This window comes from Tamandua tetradactyla, chromosome 11 (assembly GCF_023851605.1).
Source record: "Tamandua tetradactyla isolate mTamTet1 chromosome 11, mTamTet1.pri, whole genome shotgun sequence".
NCBI lineage: Eukaryota > Metazoa > Chordata > Mammalia > Pilosa > Myrmecophagidae > Tamandua > Tamandua tetradactyla.
Genome location: NC_135337.1, coordinates 21,854,892 through 21,875,889, shown reverse-complemented (window position 1 = coordinate 21,875,889; position 20,998 = coordinate 21,854,892). Strand labels below are relative to the sequence as shown.

Here is a 20,998-nt window from a genome sequence, read left to right as displayed (position 1 = left end):
GTTAATATCCACAATTGGGCATGTCACATCTCTGTGGAGATAATCTAATCATAAGATTCAACCCTGCATTGTTGAATAGGGATTAAAAGAAAAGTTGGTCCCACAAGATTGAATCAGGCATAAAACATGGCTTTTCTAGAACACACAATCCTTTCAAACCTGGGACAATAGTGAAGGGCACAAAGGAACTGGTGATACTTTTGAGAATAATAAGATTTAAATAATTAAAAGATAAAATATTAAGCTGGAGTTCATAGAAACAAGAGAGTTCTGTGACCTCAAGTAAAGATTCTAGAACTTAAGCTAAGCTTTAAAGATTCAATAGAATTTGAAGGACAGTCCACTGGTCAAGCAAAAACACCCAATAAGAGTGATGGTAAGAAGGCAGAAATGTACATGTCTCATTTAATTTTTAAAAATTAAGCAGCATTTATCAGAAGCTTACTTCCTATCTTCTGAATACCTTTCTAATTAAAATATGCAAAGATAAATCAAGAATAGTCTTTACACTGAAAGAATTTAGCAATCTTAGAAATGGGAAATGACATGGAGACAACCATTGCAAGAACATGAAGTTCTGAATGGTATTTATATCTTAACATTTATTGCCTTAGCAAAATCTTGGGGTCAGAAAGATCTAGACTTAAAATTTTTATTTTTATTTTTGCATGGGCAGGCACCGGGAATTGAACCTGGATCTCCGGCATGGCAGGCAAGAACTCTGCCTGCTGTGCTACTGTGGCCTCCCTAGACTTAAAATTTTCCTCTGCTTCTTCATAACTATGTAACCTTGACCAACTTTGAGTCTTAATTTCATCGGTGTCTGTCTTCCATTGCATTTCAAGGATATAACCAGAGGCTCTCTACCAGCAAACTCATTACACATCAGAGAGTATTTCACCACCATCAGTACTACCAAATGAATAGAATCTGGCAATATCAGAGGCCTGGTATCCTATGTTCCATGAATGCCCATAAGGCTACATTAACTTTTCCAGATTACTGGGCTGCATTTCTTACTGCCTGAATATGAATGTTGCTGGTTCTGCCTCTTCAACTGAATTAGATCCCTTTGGCCCTGACTCTTCTCAGAGCCATATTTGCAATTAGCATTCTGTTTGAAAGAAGCTCATTGGACTGCTGTAAGACAGCCTGACAGGTCAGTTTCTTTTAGCTTCTCACCTATGAGGAAAACTACTGTCTCTGTTTGCCTAGGATGGAGAGGATTCTCGGGAGGTGGGAATATCAATGCTAAAACTGGGAAAGTCCCATGCAAAGCAGGAAGAGTTGGTCATCCTACCTCTGGCCTGGTCCAGAATTCTCCCGCAACACCTCTAGCTCTTGTTGCTGAATTAGAAATTTCTAATATTCCTTTTATTGATACCCTATGATAACTTGTCTTTTCTTGCCTTTGATGATTTTATCCAAACACACTATAGCCCTTAATTTATTTCCATAAATGCTTTTATAAAACAAAAAGATCTCTCAACAGTCAATGAATTGAGGTTCCTAATTTAAAGCTCCCCAGCCCCCACCTCCAATACACATGTCGAACTAATTAGCTATGCTTGAGACTTTTTTGCAAGAAGTTCTCTATAGAGGAAATAGTACTTTCACTTTAGGTCCCCAATTAGATTAAAACTACTTTGTGGGTGGGATCATGCCTCTACTTCCATCCTGTTTTCACATGGACAGTTAAAAAATGCTTAGAAATCTGTTGTTCACAAAACTGTTTTTTCTAGTGAAATGATATTGATACAAGATTTGGGAAAGAAAAAATGTGGGTGGATACACAACTATACTAGGTAGTTTTAGGCTTCTGAAATCAGTTTCAGGGTGCACATTAGATATTTCAAATAATGAATCTGAAGTCCACAAATTCAGGGTATCTATTACCATATTTGTGGTCCATAGTCATTAGCACAGTATAGTGAGTTAATGCTGAATACACAATTATTGATAAGTTGATCAACTCCATTCATTCATGGGTGGATATTTATAGGGTGTCTTCTATGTGTAAGGTAGGTTTCTAATCACTAGGGATAGAGTCAAAATTCCTAGCCTTGCAAAGTTTGCATTCTAGTAGGGGAGATGCCCACAAAAAGCAAATGCATCTTATGTCAGGTAGTGATAAATGTTAAGTGCTGTGAAGCAGGGTGAGGAGGCTAAGAAGTGCAGAGTGAAGGGGGTGGGGCCTTCTGTTTGAGATAAGAGTGTCAAGGACGTCACTGTAAAGGTAACATTCAAGCAGAGAGATCTGAAGGAAAGTGAGGGAGTGAAGAAGTAAAGTTTGAAAATGTTTGGGATGGAGCAGTCGGAGCACCGGGAGCAACAAGTACCAAGGTCATCAGGCAGAATCGCTTGGCATATTCAAGGAATAACCAGGAGGTTAGTTTGGTAAGAGCAGGGTGAGAAAGGCAAATTGCCACAAGGCCTCTGTTATCTAATTAAAGAGATCAATTTCTACTCAGACTTATTTTTTTTAATTGTGGTGAACCTTCCTATAAGCTTATTAATTCAGTCTTGGGAAAGACTTGCCTGGTAATATGGCAGAGAGTTGCCAAACTTATTAGTTGACCAATTCTCAGGTTTCTATCTTTTGTATCACTAAAACTTACTTATTGTATAGCATAATATATATATATATATTTATACGAGCAAAGAAAGAAAAAAGCAATAATTTTCAGAACACTCTTCAATAAGTAGTTACGGGACAGATCCCAGAATGTGTCATGGTCTGTCATACCATCCTCTCAGATTTTTCCTTCTAGCTGCTGCAGAATACAGGAGGCTAGAAGGTATAAATATACATTTTTTCTATTATCACAATCCACTGTTTTTCTTTATTGTGATGAATAACATATATACATATAAAAGCAATAAATTTCAAAGCACAGCATAACAATTAGTTGTAGAACAGATATCAGAGTTTGGTATGTGTTATAATTCCACAATTTTAGGTTTTTACTTCTAACTGCTATAAAATACTAGAAACTAAAAGAAATATCAATTTAATGATTCCACAATCATATTTGTTTGTTAAACCCTACCTTCTCTGAATAATTCCACCATCACCTTTGATCTTTCTGCCATTCTTTAGATGTATTTAGGCTATGTCCATTCTAATTTTTTCATGTCAGAAGGGTTTGTCAATAATATGGGGTAGGGAGATGGAATTTGTTGATGTCCTGGAGAGGCTGGATGCTTGAAGTTTCAGGGCTTATCTCGTCCAGAAACCCATGTAGAGGTTGTAGGTTTTTGGAAAGTTACCCTAGTGCATGGAACCTTTGTAGAATCTTATATAATGGCCTAAGTGTTCTTTATGATTGGTTGAAATGGTTTTGGTTGGGGCTTGGCAAGTTATAATAGGTAGCAATGTCTAATTGAAGCTTGTGTAAGAGTTACCTCCAGGGTAGCCTCTTGAATTTATTTGAACTCTGTCAGTCATTGATACCTTATTATTTACACTTCTTTTCCCCCTTTTGGTCAGGATGGAATTGTTGATCCTACAGTGCCAGGGCTGGACTCATCCCTGGGAGTCATCTCCCATGTTGCCAGGGAGACTTCCACCCCTGGATGTCTTGTCCCATGTAGCAGGGAGGGCAATGATTTCACTTACAGAGTTGGGCATAGAGAGTGTGAGAACATATCTAAGCAACAACAGAGGTCCTCCAGAAGTAACTCTTAGACATATCTATAAGTAGGCTAAGCTTCTTAGCTACCTACATAAGCTTCACAAGAGTAAGCCTCAAAATCAAGGGCTTGTCCTATTGATTTGGGTGTCTGCAATGTTTGGCACAGTGTCAGGTGATTCCCTGTTGGTAAAGTTTAATAGCTCCATATTTCTTCTCCCATCCCTCAGGGGAGTTTGACAATACCTTTTGATTATCTGCTTACTATATTCTAGGATGTATCCAGGCACTACATTAAACTATACAGGATTAAGGGCCCTCATTCTTATTCTGGGCTCCCTGTGTTTCAATTGTTTAAATGATCTATCCAGTTAGGTTGAGTTAGATTATGTGCTATAGAAAATTTAGGTTCCAAATAAAATAAACCTTTCTCCCTTTGGTCTCAAAGAGTAGGTGAGGTTCTAAAATACAGACAATATCTTCCTTACCCCTGTGTTCTGAGTTACCTTAATCCCAACCTGACTGGCTTCATTCTTATCTCTAAATACCGGGTTGTAGGTATATAAACAGCTTCTCCAAATCCAGAAATAATTACCACTCTGGACTAAATGTGTCTGCTATAAACGCTTACAATCTAGCCCCCTGTTTTCTTATAAGCATTTCTAAGAGAGACCATACAGTAATTGTTCTTTTGTTTCTGGCTTATTCTGACTCACCAAATGTCCCACTGGTTCATCCACATTGTTGCGTGCCTCCTAACTTCATTCCTTTTCGTAGCAGCACAGTATTCGATCATATGTATATACCATCATTTGCCAATCTACTTCTCAGTCAGTGCATCCTTCAGTCACCTGCATTCATCAGGCATCATGTATAATGCCCAAAGTCCACACTCCATCAACACTCTCCATTTTAGATAATTTCATTATTCCCAAGAGAAAGTTAACCAATAAACACATCCACACCAAATAGGAACTCCAAGCCACCCCTTAACTCTTGTCCCTCCCCCCATTGTTTATCATATCTCTAAAACCTTTAAGTGAAGTTTTTAGTTGCAGGAGCTTTCCCTAGCTCCCGCCTGGCGTCTTCCTCGCAGCGAGACGGGGGAACTCGGTAGCCGACGGGTCCCGGGGACTCGAAGGTCTGGAGGGCGGGCAAGACGAAGAACAACTCACAGGAACTGGAGGAGCTGGCAAGGCATGCGCACCAGAACGTTTATTACAGGAAGTACAGAGCTTTATATAGTGGTGAGGCGGAAATAGGGAGAGGCCAGGGGAGGCGTGCTGCGTGATTGGTAAGGAGGTTAAGGGGTGGCAGCGAGGGATTGGGTCAGCTGAGAGCAGAAAGATCCAATGGGATAGCTTGAATATGTTGCTAGGCAGAGAGCTAGAGGAACGGGGCCGAAATTACATCCGGCATTTAGTGAAGCAGGGCAGGTACATTTGCAAACATGTAGTATGTTAACTGACAGTTTTCAAGAAGCAGAAAACCTATTCTCTTGGCTGGAACACTATCATTTACTTCAGTCATTCATTCAACAAGCATTCCATTTTGTGCCTACTCTATTCCAGAAATTATGCTAGGTATTGGGAATATAAAGATAAATAAATAAGGGCTTTTTCTTCAAAGAATTCACATCAAATGCAGGAAGCAGTTTCATGAACAAATGATTGCAATATGCTATAGCAAGTTCATAGTACCTAGTAAGTGATTGTTAAATACTTGTTAAAGAATAATGTTAGCACCAACAAAAAATTGATTATCAAGGAGGCAGGATTCATACTGCCATCAGCCCCTGGGAAAAGGACTGTAACTGTGTTGTCCACCCAGGCAACTAGCACAGAATCTAGCAAATAAATGCTTAGTAAAAATCTGTGGAGTGAATGAATGCATGAGGAGAGGTTTGAGCAGAGTCTGAAGGAAGAATAGGATTCCTTTAGGAGGCAGGTGCCTGTTGCTGGCAAAGAGAACAGTGCGTGCAAAAGTTATGGAGACAGGGAAAAGCATGATCCTATCCCTGTAATATTTTTAGAATTCTATTTAAAGTACTCTGCCAAGTCTACCCTTGAGAATAATTATTGATACATGTGCTCTTCTTAGCGTATTTCATATGCACTTGTATGCATCCAGAAACTTCCTACAACATTACTGGTAGGTTTTTGTATACATTAGCCAGTTAAAGTACCTACATTTTTAGTACAAAACTTCTTTGATGTCCCAGCTTCTTTAAAGAAAAATTTATTTACAAACAAAAACAACTCTGAAATCTGTTATCCTAACAACACAAAGATGAACTAACTTAGAAAAACTTGAGAAAAAGAATGACAGATTTTGCCATACAGTAAAATATAGTATCTTGTTCATTTGTTGTGCACTTAAACCTTCATCAAGGTGTAACAAGTCCTGGAAGTGATTGAAATTAAATGACAAAAGAAATGTAGTAAAAATAATTTAAAACTGGTACACACCACTCTTCTGCATGTACTATTAACTACTAAAATCAAGTCACAAAACATTATTTTCCGGAGAAAGGGTTTAGTGAACCCTAGAAATTGGGTTTGATTTATGTCAGAAAATCTGCCTTTTCACTGCTTGAGATTTCTATGGAAGAAAGCCACAGTCTCTTACCAAATGGTTTCTAAGGAAACTTCTTACTGCACAGTATCTGAAAACAATTTGGTTGTTAATGAGAAATGGTTCTCACGGTGGTGGGAAAGTGTTGACTGAAAGAAAAGGCTTCCAGATTTGGCAGCCAGTCTGTAAAAAGTGTTTGCTATTCTACAGTTACGTTTATGAAATTTCTACATAGATTAAGCATTTATAGGTCTGATTTCACAGTTTTCCTTACTTGTAAATATATATTTGTAAAGAAGCGAAACCATAGAAAAGAGTCTGTGCTAAAAATGTTGATGTTCGAACTTGCAAATACATTCAAACAAATTGCCTCCCAAAATCTGTGCACGCCATTAAGTTTTTCAATCTGTTTTGGAATTCTAACATTCTGGAATTCATATATTAACACTGAATTATAAGTAAATAAATTTGCATAAAAGGTTTCCAAAAACCTTGAATTACAGTAGAGTATTTATATATTTTTAAATTAACTTTTAAAATTTATTTTGAAATGCCCCAAAGTTGTATTTACTTTATTTCTTTCAAGTTATCCTCCAAAAGAAAGTAATGATTTGCAATGCTTTAATTAGAGAATCATTTTATAATAATTTCAAGATTAAATTTTAATATTAATGAATCATTGAACTTTACAGTTGAAAAAATAAACCCTATATATACATATCGATTCCTTTAAGTGTAGCTATCGAAGTCAGAATGCAGAAAATGTATACCAATATTTTCTCTATAACCTTTAAATAGTGAAACCAGAAGAAGAGAGTCACACAACAATTTAAAATAGATCATCTGTGGCATGATCTTCATCAGATACACGAATGAATATATGACAGAAAACAAAAAAAGTGACCTCCAGCAATCAGAGGAGAATATTTAGTAAAAGAAATATTCTTCTTTGCCCTGGAAGCAATATCAGTTTGTGGTTCTGTTTAAAAATTTAATACTCAGTTGTCAATTGAAAGCCTGTGGGTGCATCACTGTGCCCGTGGCTGCCACCAGTCCATCTGTCTCCCAGTATGTTTTCTGCTTTAGACTTTTGTACAGACAGAGTTGCCAAGAGTCTTCTTATCCCCAGTTGCTCTCCTCATTTGACCCTCCACCCCTTTCTCTTTCTTCTCTGGTCTTTGTACTTCCTGCACTTTGGGCAGCTGCTTTCATTTGCAGCCCTTCTTTGGGCAGGGAAAAAATTCTGCCAATGAAAACAGGAAAAATAAGAAAACAAGAAGGGTTGCAAGTGTTTTGCATGTGTGGCAGGGCGCTAGCTGCCCACTTTGAGACTTTCTACCATAGAGTAGTAAACTGAGAGGGCATATGCTCTTGGGGACGAGATTCTGATCTTTAAGGTATCAGAGATTATGTGAAAGAGTTTTTTTCTCTCTTTCACTCATTTTAGAATCAGAAAAGTCAGAAATCATTTGTGTTCAAAGAACTTGGAAGCTATATTTTATCTTTATTAAATCTTCTCTGTACTCTGAAGGCATATAGTCTCCATTCAGTTCTATCAAACCTTGCTATTGTTAACCGATTAAAACAATATTTTATGTAATATTTTAGATTAGGGCATTTGCAAGGACAGGAATAAGACTTAGAATCATGGGGGACAGAAAGGTTTCAATTTAGTTTTCTCAGAGTGGTATATGATAGATAAACTTATATATGAATGGTATGTTTGTCATTCTTTTCTAAATCAAAAGAATGGCCAACAAGTACTTTATAGTGCCGCTGTTATGAGGATACACTTGTTTTTTGAGGTTTAGTGAGGACTTTAGAGTGCTAAGAAGAGATATAATTCTTGTGTTCATTGATAAAACATCACGAGTGTTGATTGATGGTGGTATCCAAATGATATGCCCAAAATGAAATGTAGTTTCTGCCTCAGTACATTTAACTTGTTTTTACTTTTCTTCCTCATGTTTTCCCACAGTATGCACTGCAGGACCACAGGATGGCTCCCCAGATGAGGTAAAATCTAAAAGGGAGGCAACAGAGCCCTGCTTTAGACTCAGAAAGAAATATTCGTCTTTATTTATGTAACACACTGGAATCTCACACTGGCAAATATATGGCTGAATGAAGAAATTGCCCAAGTGAAGTATTTCCTCCTTAACTATAACGATCAGAGCTAAATGTAAAGGGCAGGAACCACATAAGAGCTATAAATAAGTACAAATGGAGTTCTGTATTTGCTGAGTCGTGATCCATGTAAATGAGCAGGACTCATTGCCCTGTATTGATAAAAAATTTGAAACTTGTTACAGTCTCCAGATAAATTCAATTCAAAATATTTTAATTAAGTGCCTACTGCATGCTAGACTCTTAACTAGTAACTTTGAATACAGAGATAAATGTGCTATCCTGGAGCTCACAGGTTAGATTTGTGACAACCTCTCTTTTCAGAATTCAGAGGGTTTTTAGACAGCTTCCCTAGATTTAAGTTTCCTTGAACACTGTTACCCTTATTCACTTAATGAAATGCCCTATTTTGTGGCAAAGTGCCAGGCTTTTAGGAACACAATGACAAATAAAAGCTGGGACCCTGTCCTACAGAAACTCCAATCTAGTGAAGGAGAAGGACATATGAAAGAGAAAGAGAATTACAATATAATTTTTATATAAAAGAGCATATAATAGTCTTTCTGCAACACTTAAATCCAAAGTTGAAAGATCTTGGCATTTAAAAAAGAATACTATGCTAAAGTGCTTAGCTTAGTACTTGGGTGATTGAAAGCATTCAATAAATGTTAACTATCTCCATTGCCATTATCACCTTTACCTTGCCTGTTTCAGTATTCTTATGACAAATGTTGAGTACAAATCTAGAATTTCCGTATTTGACCTCTTTAACACAAAGATGCATGTAAAATTGCTTATACACTGAGGGGAAATGGAAGTCTCTTCATTCTAATTCTATATTTCCATTCCACCAGCAAAGTTTTTCTGGAAGATGAGTATTGAATGTTAAAATGAAATTAAAAAAAAATGTAAACAAGGTATGGTTTAGTGAGTACTGCTGTCAGTGACCAATGTCATCATCAAGACATTTAGATCAGGGTTTCTCAACAATGGGCACTATTGATATTTGGGACTGTATACTGTTTTCTGTTGTTGCTGTTTTATTTTTACTTTAGGAAGCTGGTGTGCATTGTAAGATGTTTAGCAGCATCTGTGACCTCTACCCACTAGATAACCTCATCCTCAAAGTAGTGACAACCAAAAAACAATTCTATACGTTACTAACTGTCCCCTAGGGGGCCAAATCGTGCTGGTTGAGAACCTGCTTTGGATCATCCTGGCCATAGATTTTAAACCAATGAAACTGTGCAATGCGATCATGGATGGCCTTTCTTCTGGTACGCGGAGGTCTTAAGTCTGCCATATTCCTTCATATATTCGGTGATTAATTTGTGCAAGGCTCTGGCCAAACTATGAAGTGTAAGATGGTCCTTACCCTGAAGTAATTTAATTTGTAAATTAAGTTGATTCTTAGGTCCTGGAAACATGCCAGGTGTTCCTTAGTAATACTGTGCAGCAGTTCCTTGAGCTCCTCAGGTAACTGTACTAAATGTCCTAAAACAGGACTGTGTGATATTATGTGATATCAAAATACCTTCTGTAGTGGGTTGAATAGTGTCCTGCCACAGATTCATGTCCACCCAGAACCTGAGATTGTGACCTTATTTAGAAATAGGGTCCATGCAGATGTAATTAAAGATCTTGAGATGAAATCATCCTGGATTTAGAAATCCAAGGCCTGGTATCTTTATAAAAGAAGGGAGAAGGAGATTTGGACATACAGAGACAAAGTGAGAAGAAAGCCATAGTAAACAGAGACTGGAGTTATGCTGCTATAAGCCAAGAAACACCTGGAGCTACCAGAAGCTAGAAGAGGCAAAGAAAGATTTTCCTTTAGGGCCTTTGGAGGGAGCATGAATCTACTGATGCCTTCATTTCAGACTTCTGGTCTCCTGAACCATGAGGACATATATTCCTGCTATTTTAAGCCACCTAGTTTATGGTGATTTGTTACAGCAGTACTAAAAAATTAATATATCTCCAAAGCAGTGGACAACCCCTTATAATTTTCTTTAAACTTTTCATGGAAGAATTGATTCTTTTGCAAGGAATGGATTGAAATTACTTGTTTTTATTACTTGGATACTGACTTTTTTATGTTTACTAAATCTTTTTCCTCCAAATAAATCTCCTAGAAACCAACACTTGTGTTGTGGATTTGGGGGATAATAACAGCACCTGTCCTCATACAAGAGTTCTTATTGTTTGGGCAGCTGTCCACACTGGGCATTTGTACATGCACATTCAGGTTTTTAAAATAAGATTCAATTTTAAAAGAACAATGGATTATAATGTTAAGTCCCTGATGAAAAAGATCGTAAAATTGAGTAAATGAAACAAAGTGTTCAGGCCTCTATGAAATATATAAAAACCTTAAAGAAAGTAACAAGAATCTCAAATCCTATAACTAGGAATTATGATTCATTTTAATTCAAGTATGGGGCAACAAATGATCTAGCATTTAATATTGTATTTACCTGATGAGGTATTGGGACTACTTAATTAAATAGTAATAAAATAATTAATGTCCAGTACTTAAGTATTTCCCTGGCCTTTATCTAGTCCTTTTGTAAGAAAATTGAATTAAACTTTCACACAAGATGGCGTAGGAAAGGGCTGCAGAATAACTCAAACCGGTTTTGCAGGAGGGGAAGGAGAGCATCTCTTGACGTAAGCCTAGAATTTGCCACAAACAGGTAGAAACAAGTTTAAATAAGCAACGGCCAGGGTTATTGAAAAATAAAGTGTAATCAAAAGTGGGAATCTTCTGCCAGAAATTTGAATTAATTAGACTATCCGGATAGGCTGTAACCTCTGGAGTATCCAATGAGTGGGGAAACAGGGGAGGGTCTGTGAGCTAGGCACAGGTATAACCATTTTGATGTTCTATTGTTTGGTGTGCCAGCCACCATTTGTGTTCAGCTGGGTGCCCATTCTTGCAAGATTGTGAATAAATTCTTTTCTTCTCCACAATCGGATGAGCGTTTATTCGCTTTTAAGGACAGTGTTTTGCTGCTAACGCTTTGTACATGTCAGAGTGATTCAACTCTTAATTTGTAAAACTATAATAAGAATCTGAAGTTTCAGGTTACTATGTGTTACTGGTTAAGAGGCTTCAAGGGTATATGCAGTTTTTATTTTTATAAAATCTTTATCACTGAATTTTACTGGGAAGATTTTTATTATGTAACTCGAGCATTGTTTTATACACACCTGTATGTACATATTCATGCATACATATGTATATATATTTATTACTAACATTATTTAGGTCCCTCCACTGAGTGCTTACCAGATGCTCAGAACTATGCTAAGCCTTTGTATATAATAATGCATGTAGTCTAACAACCTCATCCTGAGTCCCACAGTGAGTTCTGCAACAGGAATCTCAATACGGCCCCCAGCATTCTTGCTCTTAATCATTACGTAACATAGCTCTATCCAGCATTATATGGACACTTAAAAAATGTTTTTGTTTATTATCTAAGATTATAGTTTAGGCATTTTGGGCTTTGGAGTCCAAAAACACTAGGAAATTTGATTTGTTTGAAGTGGATTCCAATGATATATTCTAATCCATAATAGTGAAAGAAATAAAGGGAAATTTCTCTTATTCACAGACTTATTTGTGGGAGTTCCTTACTGCCACAGTCTGAATCTTCCTCCCCTAAAACAGATGGAGAAATGATGGATGAATGAATAGATAGATAGACAGATAAATAGACAGACATGTGCATACAATATAGCATTGTTTAAATGATAATCACATCACTGTTTTGAAATAACCATACACAGTTTAAATGGTTCATGATAATTGGCTTCAGTTCTAATTTATGTGAGTCACATGACTACTTCAAATTTGATAGAAAATTTGGGAAGGGAGGCATTTTTGTTTTTAAATATTTAAAAATGTAAACGTTATCTTGATATATTTCCTTATTCATATTATAGGGTGATGATCATTGGTTGCTACCTAATAAAACAGCTTTTAACTTACATTGCAAATACTGGGTTGTCTTAGTTTCCAGGTTGCTAAAACAAACGGCACACAATGGGTTGGTTTAAATAGCAGTAATTGTTAGCTCGCAGTTTCAGAGGCTAGAAGACTCGCTTCCTTCCAGGGTCCTACCATGCTGGCAGGTTGGCATTCCTTGGATTCCTTAACTGTCCCATCACTTGGGGACTTCCCCTTTGTCTTCTAGATTTCTGCAGCTTTGCAGCTTTTGGCTCCGCCCCATGGCTTTCTCTCCTCAATGCCTCCAGTAAAAGGATTAAAATCCACCTTGGTTCAGCTGGCCACTCCGTAGCTAAAAATAACATCTTCAAAAAGTCCTATTTCAATGAGTTCACACCCACAAGAATGGGTTTAAGATTAAGATTTTTCTGGAGTACATCAATCAATCTATCATATGGGTATATATTACAAATTTCTCAGTTTGGGGGGCAATTTAGAGCATATTTACATGTGTGTGAGCCTGAGAAAGATAAAATAAATAAGTGAATTGTTCCATGATTCATATCCTATAAAAATTTTATGCTATAAATTTTTTTAATTTAGAAACTAGGAAGTGAGTCAGTAGTTCATTTAATTGAGAAACTTAGGAGATGATGGGGGGCTGATAATAATAGTACTGCTATTATCATGTCCATTTTACAGAGGCAGAAACTGAAGTGCCGTGAGGGTAAATAACTTTCCCAGGGTCATACCACACAGAAATACCAGAGCTTGGGCCTGATTTCCAGAACCAGCCCTGCTAATCACCGTCCTGTACCGCCTCTTAGGCTCTTATGTCTTTGTTTTAAAAAAGTGATTTCTGAAGACGTTTCACAGATATGGGAGGTTTTACATTGCAGGACAACACAGGATATAGCCATTTTAGGTCCATATTGGGAGCGTAAGATTACCTATGAATTTAAGACACCCCAATTTTTGTTCTAGGAGGCCTAGTACAAGTTTTTCATTGTCAGGTTTAGACAATTAAATATTTCTTATTACTGGTACCTGTATAATGCCTACAATATCTTTGCCTGACCCAGAATTGACCTTACCTTTGTCCCTCTCACCTCAGGTGACCCTCCTGGAAGCATGCTGAGTTTCTGCTGTTAACCTTGAATCTTGTGTGCCCTGAGCCCATCTTGTTTTGAGAATAGAGCACATATCCAGATGTTTTCCTAAAACTCATTACCAAGGCTTTGGCATTCAGCCACCTTTGTGCCCCAGCCCCATATAATTGAAAGAGTGTCCCCATAGGTGCAGACATGCTCCAGTGACCATCTAGCCCATCTTGCTTTCAGTCACGAGGTGGTGCAGTTCTCCATAAATAAGCTCCCTGTATTAGTTAGGGAAACAGAACTAACAAGAGATATCTGTTAAAAATAAGATTTTTATAAAAATGGTCTCACGTGGCTCTGGGGATGGACAAGTCCAAATTTCATAGGGCAGGCTGCAAGCTGGGAACTCCAATGAAGATTTTCGATGAATTCTCCAAGGGCAGCTGGCTGAAGTAGAGATGGAAAGTATCTCTTCTAACTGCTGAAATCATCAGATCTCTTTTTAAAGCCTTCAACTGATTGGATGAGACAGCTCTCATTGTTGAAAGCATTCCCTTCAGTTGCTCATAGATGTAATAAGCCGTAGATGCAATCAGCTTACTGATGCTTTAGGTCCAGGAAACTTCCTCACAGTAACAATTAGGCCAGTGCTTCCTTGACCAAACAGTTGGACCCCATCACCTGGCCAAGTTGAACCTAACCATCACACTCCCTCGTAAATGCTTAAGGACTAAGTGCCTCTTTACTGAAATCTCAAAGGCCCAATTAAGGGGCGATTTAGGACAGTCCCAGCTGAAAACTCCCCTATTTCTTTTTTTGGAGTGATTCTAAATGTGTGTTGCAGCATGAATATGTATAAACGATTTCTATTAGACTGTATCCCTCTCATTAGACTAGAAGGAGAAAGTTCAATTTGCTTTCAGGAAATACCTCTAAATGATTTTTCTAAAACAGCTATTTTGTTAGTTCTCTAAAAAAGGCACCTGTGGCCTGGTTAAAGCATCACTACATTTTTTTTTATAGAGGATTTTATATTTCTTTCTTTTTCTTTAAAATTAGAAGAGTTGTAGGTTTACAGAACAATCATGCATAGGATACAGGGTAGTCACGTACCACCCTATTATTAACACCTTGTATTGTTATGGTACATATGTTGCAATTAATGAAAGCACATTTTCATACTTGTACCATTGACTATAGTCCCCATTATTGTTTAAAAATATTTATTCTAGTGCCATATATAACAAAAATTTCTTCTTTTAACCACATTCGAACATATAACTCAAGTGTTGTTAATTATGTTCACGGTGTTGTGCTCCATCACCACCATCCATTACCAAAACTTTTCCATCATCCCTAATAGAAACTCTGTATATTTTATACCTTTACTCCCTCTTTCCCACCCCAACCCGTGTCATGGTAACCTGTATTCTAGAGTCTGGATTTGATAAGTTTGCTTGTTCTAAAAGTTTCATATCAGTGAGGAATTACAATTTTTCCTTTTGTGTCTGTTTATTTCACTCAGCATGATGTTGTCAAGGTTCATCCATACCGTCACATGTATCAGAACTTGACTCCTTTTTATGGATGAATAATATTCAATTATATTTACAAACCACGTATTGTTTATCCATTCCTGGGTTGATGGACAGTTGCATTGCTTCCATGTTTTCCAAATTGTGAACATGCTGCTATGGACATTGATGTGCAGTATCTGAGTCTCTGCTTTTAATTCTTTTGGGTATATACTAAGAGGTGGGATTGCTAGGTCATATGGTATTTCTACACTTAAATTTCTGAGGAACTGCCATACTGTCTTCCACAGTGGATGTACCATTTTACATTGTCACCAGTAATGAATGAGTTTTCCTATTTCTCTGCATCCTCCCCAACATTTTTTAAAATAGTAGCCATTCTAATTTGGTGTGAAATATCTCGTTGTGGCATTAATTTGCATTTGCCCATGGCTAATGATGTTGAGCATCTTTTCATGTGCTTTCTGGCCATTTGTTTATCTTCTTTGGCGAAACGTTTGTTTAAGTCTTTTGCCTATTTTTAAATTGTTGTCTTTTTGTTGCTTTACCTATTTTGGATATTAAAACCTTATTGAATATGTGCTTCCCACATATTTTCTCCCATTGTGTAGGTTGTAGTTCACTTTCATGATAAAGTCCTTTGAAGTGCAAAAGTTTCTAGTTTTGCTGAGGTCCCATGTATCTATTTTTTCTTTTGTTGCTTATGTTTTGGGTATAAAGTCTAAGAAACCATTGCCTAACACAAAGTCCTAAAGATGCTTTCCTACTTCTCTACTAGGAGTTTGATAGTTGTGACTCATATTTAGGTCATTGATCCATTTTGAGTTTATTTTTGTGTATGATGTGAGGTAGGGATCCATCTTGATCTTTTGCATATGGAGAGCCACTTTTCCTAGCACCACTTGTTGAAGAGATTATTCTTTCCAAATTGAATGGTCTTTGCTCCCTTGCTGAGAGCCAATTAGCCTTATGTGAGGGTTGATAAATGAGTTCTCAATTCCTTACATTGGTCTGTATGTCTGTGCTTATACCAGTGCCATGCTTTTTTTTTTTATTGTGAAATCGTCACATACATACTTTCTATATATAGTGCACATCAATGGCTCACAATATCATCACGTAGTTGTGCATTCATTACCATGATCATTTTTCTGAACATTTGCATCTTTCCAAAAAAAGGAAAAAGAAAAAACTCATACATACCACACTTCACCACTCCTCCTCATCGACCAGTAGCATTTCCATACACCCAATTTATTTTAACCTTTTCCCGCTATTATTTCATGCTGTTTTGATTACTGTAGCTTTGTAATAAATTCTAAGATTGGGAGGTGTGAATTCTCCAGCTTTGTTCTTCTTTTTCAGGATGGCTTTGACTGTTCAGGGCCTCTTACCTTTCCAAGGTTGATGGCTGGCTTTTCCATTTTTGCAAAGAAGGTTGTTGGAATTTTTATTGGGATTGCACTGAATCTATAAATTGCTTTGGATAGAATAGACATCTTGACAAAATTTTGTCTTCCAATCCAAGAACGGAGAATATCTTTCCATTTAAGGCTTTTATGATTTCTCTTAGCAATATTTTGTAGTCTTCTGTGTATCAACCTTTTACAACCTTGGCTGTATTTATTCCTAGACATTTAATTCTTTTGATTGCTATTTTACATGGAGTTTTTTTCTTTATTTCTTCTTTAAATTGTTCATCACTAATGTATAGAAGAGATGCTCTTGATATTTGGGTGTTGATCTTGTACTCTGCCACTTTGCTTTCATTTATTAGTTCTTGGAGATTTGTTCTTTTTATTTTTCCTGGGAGTTTTTTGTATTTAGGGTCATGTCATTTGCATATAGTGAATGTTTAACTTCTTCCTTTCCAATTTGGATACCTTTTATTTCTTTTTCTTGCCTAATAGTTCTGGGAAGAACTTCCAATACAATGTTGAATAACAGTGGTGACAGTAGGCATCCTTATTTTACTTGTGATCTTAGAGGAAAAACTTTCAGTTTTTCACCATTTAGTATGATGTTAACTGTGGGTTTTCATATATTCTCTTTATCATGTTGAGATGTTTTCTTCCATTTCTAGTTTTCTAAGTGTTTTTATAGATAAGGGTGCTGTATTTTGTCAAATACTTTTTCTGCATCAATTGAGATGATCATATATTTTTTCTTCATTCTGTTAATGTGATGTATTACATTAATTTATTCTATTATGGTGAACCACTGTTGTATATCTGTGATAAGTGTAATTAGGTCAAGTTTTTTTTAATTCTCTTAATGTTCTGTTGGTTTGCCAGTATTTTGTTGAGGATTTTTGTATCTACATTCATAAGAGATATTATTCTGCCATCTTCTTTTCTTGTGCTATTTTTGTCTCGTTTTGAGAGGAGGAGGATGTTGGCCTAATTGAATAAATTAGGGAATGCTCCCTCCTCTTGAATTTTTAGAATAGTTTGGGAAGGATTGGTGTTAATTCTTCTTGGAATGCTTGATAAATTCTCCTGTGTAGCCATCTGGTTCTGGCCTTTCCTTTGGGAGGTTTTAGATTTATTGATTCAATCCCTTTACTAATTATTGGTTTGTAAAGATCCTCTGTTTCTTCTTCAGTCAGTGTGGTAGTTTGTGTGTTCCCAGGAATTTGCTCAATTTATTGGTGTACAGTTGTTCATGGTATCCTCTTAATATCCTTTTTATTTCAGTGAGATCATTAGTAATGTCCTCCTTTTTCATTTCTGATTTTAGTAATTTGTGTCTTCTCTCCTTTTTTCTTTGTCAGTCTAACTAATGGTTTGTCAATTTTCTTTTTTTTGGTCTTTGAAAGAACCAACTTTGGTTTTATTGATTCTATTGTTTTGATTAGCTGTTTCCTTTCCTTCTTTCTGCTTGCTTTGGGTTTATTTTCCTCCTTTTTTTCCTAGTTCTTTGAGTTTTGAGGTTATGTTGATAATTTGAAATCTTTTTTCTTTTTCAATGGAAGCATTTAGAGCCATAAATTTCCCTCTCAGCTCTGTCTTGGCTCCATACCTTAAGTTTTGTTATGTTGTATTTTCATGTTCATTCCTTCAAGATATTTCCTAATTTCCAGTGTGACTTTTTCTTTGATTCATCAGTAGTTTAAGAGACAATATTTGTGAATTTTCCATTTCTCCCTCTGTTATTGATTTCTAGCTTAATTCCCTTGTGGTCAGAGAAGATACATTGTATTTCAATATTTTTGAATTTATGGAGACTTGTTTGGTGATCTAAGATATGGTCTATCCTGGAGAATAATCCATATGCACTGGAGAAGACTGTGTATTCTGCTGTTGTTGGGTAAAGTGTTCTATATATATATATGTATGTTAGGCCTAGTTGGCTTACAGTATTTTTCAAGTCTTCTTTCTTACTTATCTTATAGATGCTCTGTCCATTATTGAAAGTGGTGTATTAAAATCTCTTACTATTAATGTAGAATTACCAATTTCTCCCTTCAAATCTGTCAGTATTTTCTTCATATATTTGGGTCTCTGTTCTTAGATGCATATATATTAATGGTATATCTTTTTGTTTATGACAAATTTGTCAGTATATAATGACCTTCTTTGTCCCTCATACTTGTTTTTTTTTTTTTTACTTAATGTCTATTTTATCTGCTATTAGTATGGCTATCACAGCTCTCTTTTTGTTGCTGCTTGCATGGTATATTTTCCCCCATCCTTTCACTTTAAACCTGCATAAATCTTTGAATTTAAGGTCGGTCTCTTCCATACAACACATAGTTGGGTCATGCTTTTTAAAAAATCTAATCTATCAATCTCTGCCTTTTGATTGGAGTATTTAATCCATTGACATTTCAAGTCATTACTGATAAATACAGGACTTTCTTCTGCCATTTTGCTATTTTGTCTCTGTAAGTCTTATACCTCTTTTGTCCCACAATTCGTTAATATTTATTCATATTTATTTGATTTTGTGTGTTGTACCATATTGGGCCCCTTCTCATTTCTATCTGGATATATTTTTCATATATCTTTCTTATGGTTATTATGATGTTAAAATCTAACACCCTAAATATATACTAATCATATGTACTTTGTGACTAATTTGACTTCAGTAGCATACATATACACTTTTCCTATATCCGTCTGTACCTCCACCTTTTTTTGTCCTTATTACCAATTATATATTTATACACTGCATATTCAAAACTATAGCTTTATCATTATATTTACACGCTTACATTTTAGCACCCATAGGCTACTGTAAGAAGTGGAGTTACATACTAAACAACACAATAGTTCTGACATTTATAAGTACCCACATGGTTACCTTTACTGGAGGTCTTTATTTCTTCATGCTGCTTTGAACCACTGTCGAGTGCCCTTTCCTTTCGGTTTGAAGAACTCCGTTTAGCATTGTAGAGCAGGTCTAGTGGTGATGAGACACCTCAGCTTTTGTCTTTCTTGGAATTTCTTAATCTTTCCCTCAGTTTTGAAATAATATCTCACCAGTCAACATCAATTCTTGATTGGCAATTGTTTTCTTTCAGCGCTTTAAGTATTTCAACTCATTGTTCTCTTGCCTCCATGGTTTCTGAAGAAAACTAGGCACTTAATCTAATTGGGACTTCCTTGTACATAACACACGTCTTTTCTCTTAACAGCTTTCAGAACTCTCTCCTTGTCTTTTGCCTTTGACCATTTGATCCATATATGACAGTATGTATTATGCTTTGAATTTATCCTGTTTGGTGTTCTCTGATCTTCTTGGATGTGCATATTTATGTCTTTTGATGTCGGGAAGTTTTCTGTCATTATTTCTTGTACTGTTCCTTCTGTCTCTTTCTCTCTTTCTTCTCCTTCTGTGTATATTGCTATGTTTGATGGTGTCCCAGAGGTTTTTTAGACTATTTTCACTTTTTTATAATTCTTTTTTTCGTTCTTCTCCTCAGCCTGACTAATTTCAATTGTCTTCCTTTTGAGTTTGCTGACGCTTTCATCTTCTAGCGCCAACCTGCTGTTGAAATCTTCCTGGGAATGTTTCATTTCGGTTATTGTGGACTTCAACTCCAGTAGTTCCTTTCGGTTCCTTTTTAAAATTTCTGTCTTTTTATTGAGATTCTCATATTATTCATGAATTGCTTTCCTGATATTTTTTAGTTCTTTCTCTGTGCAGGCACACCTCAGAGGTATTGCGGGCTTGGTTCCAGACCCCCACATGAAGTGAACTTGGGAATAAAGTGAGTTACAAATTGTTTAGTTTCCCAATTCATATAAAAGTTATATTTATGTTATATTGTAGCTTAAGTGTGCAGTAACAATGTGTCTAAAATGAATCCATGTGCCTTAATTAAAAATATCCCTAATTTATTATTATTTTTTTTAATTTTATTTTTTTATTACATGGGCAGGCACCGGGAACCGAACCCAGGTCTCTGGCATGGCAGGCGAGAACTCTGCCACTGAGCCACTGTGGCCCTAAAAATATCCCTTATTGCTAAAAAACGCTAACCATCATTTGAGCCTTCAGCAAGTCATAGTCTTTTATTGCTGGTGGATGGTCTTACTTCAGTGGTGATAGCTGCTAACTGATCAGGGTAATGGTTGCTGAAGATTAGGGGGGCTGTAGCAATTCCTTAAAATAAGACAGTTTGCTGCATCTATTGATGCTTCCTTTCATGTAAGATTTCTCTGCAGCACACAGTGCCGTTTGATAGCATTTTATCTGCAATAGAGCCTCTGTGCTGGTTTGAAAGGATGTAGGTCCCTTAGAAAAGCTATGCTTTAATCCTAATCCCATTTTGTAAAGGCAGCCATTTCTTCTAATCCCTATTCAGTATTGTATGTTTGAGACTGTAATTAGATGATCTCCGTGGAGATGTGATGTAATCGAGAGTGGTTGTTAAACTGGATTAGGTGACGACATGTCTCCACCCATTTGGGTGGGTCTTGATTAGTTTCTAAAGTCCCATAAAAGAGGAAACATTTTGGAAATTGGAGATTTGCAGAGTGCAGAGAATACTGCAGCACCACGAAGCAAAGAGTGCACGAGCCAGCGACCTTTGCAGATGAAGAAGGAAACGCCTCCCGGGGAGCTTCATGA

At 36.5% G+C, this 20,998-nt stretch overlaps 1 long non-coding RNA gene across 1 annotated transcript in view; it reads left to right on the top strand.

Annotated features, from left to right (window-relative positions):
* The first annotated feature begins 331 nt into the window (after nt 1–331).
* Nucleotides 332–20,998, top strand: part of LOC143649422 (uncharacterized) — a 141,603-nt gene continuing 120,936 nt past the window's right edge. The window contains exons 1-2 of the long non-coding RNA XR_013158988.1: nt 332–376; nt 8,185–8,222. This is a non-coding gene — a long non-coding RNA (uncharacterized LOC143649422). The remainder of the gene's footprint in view (nt 377–8,184; nt 8,223–20,998) is intronic.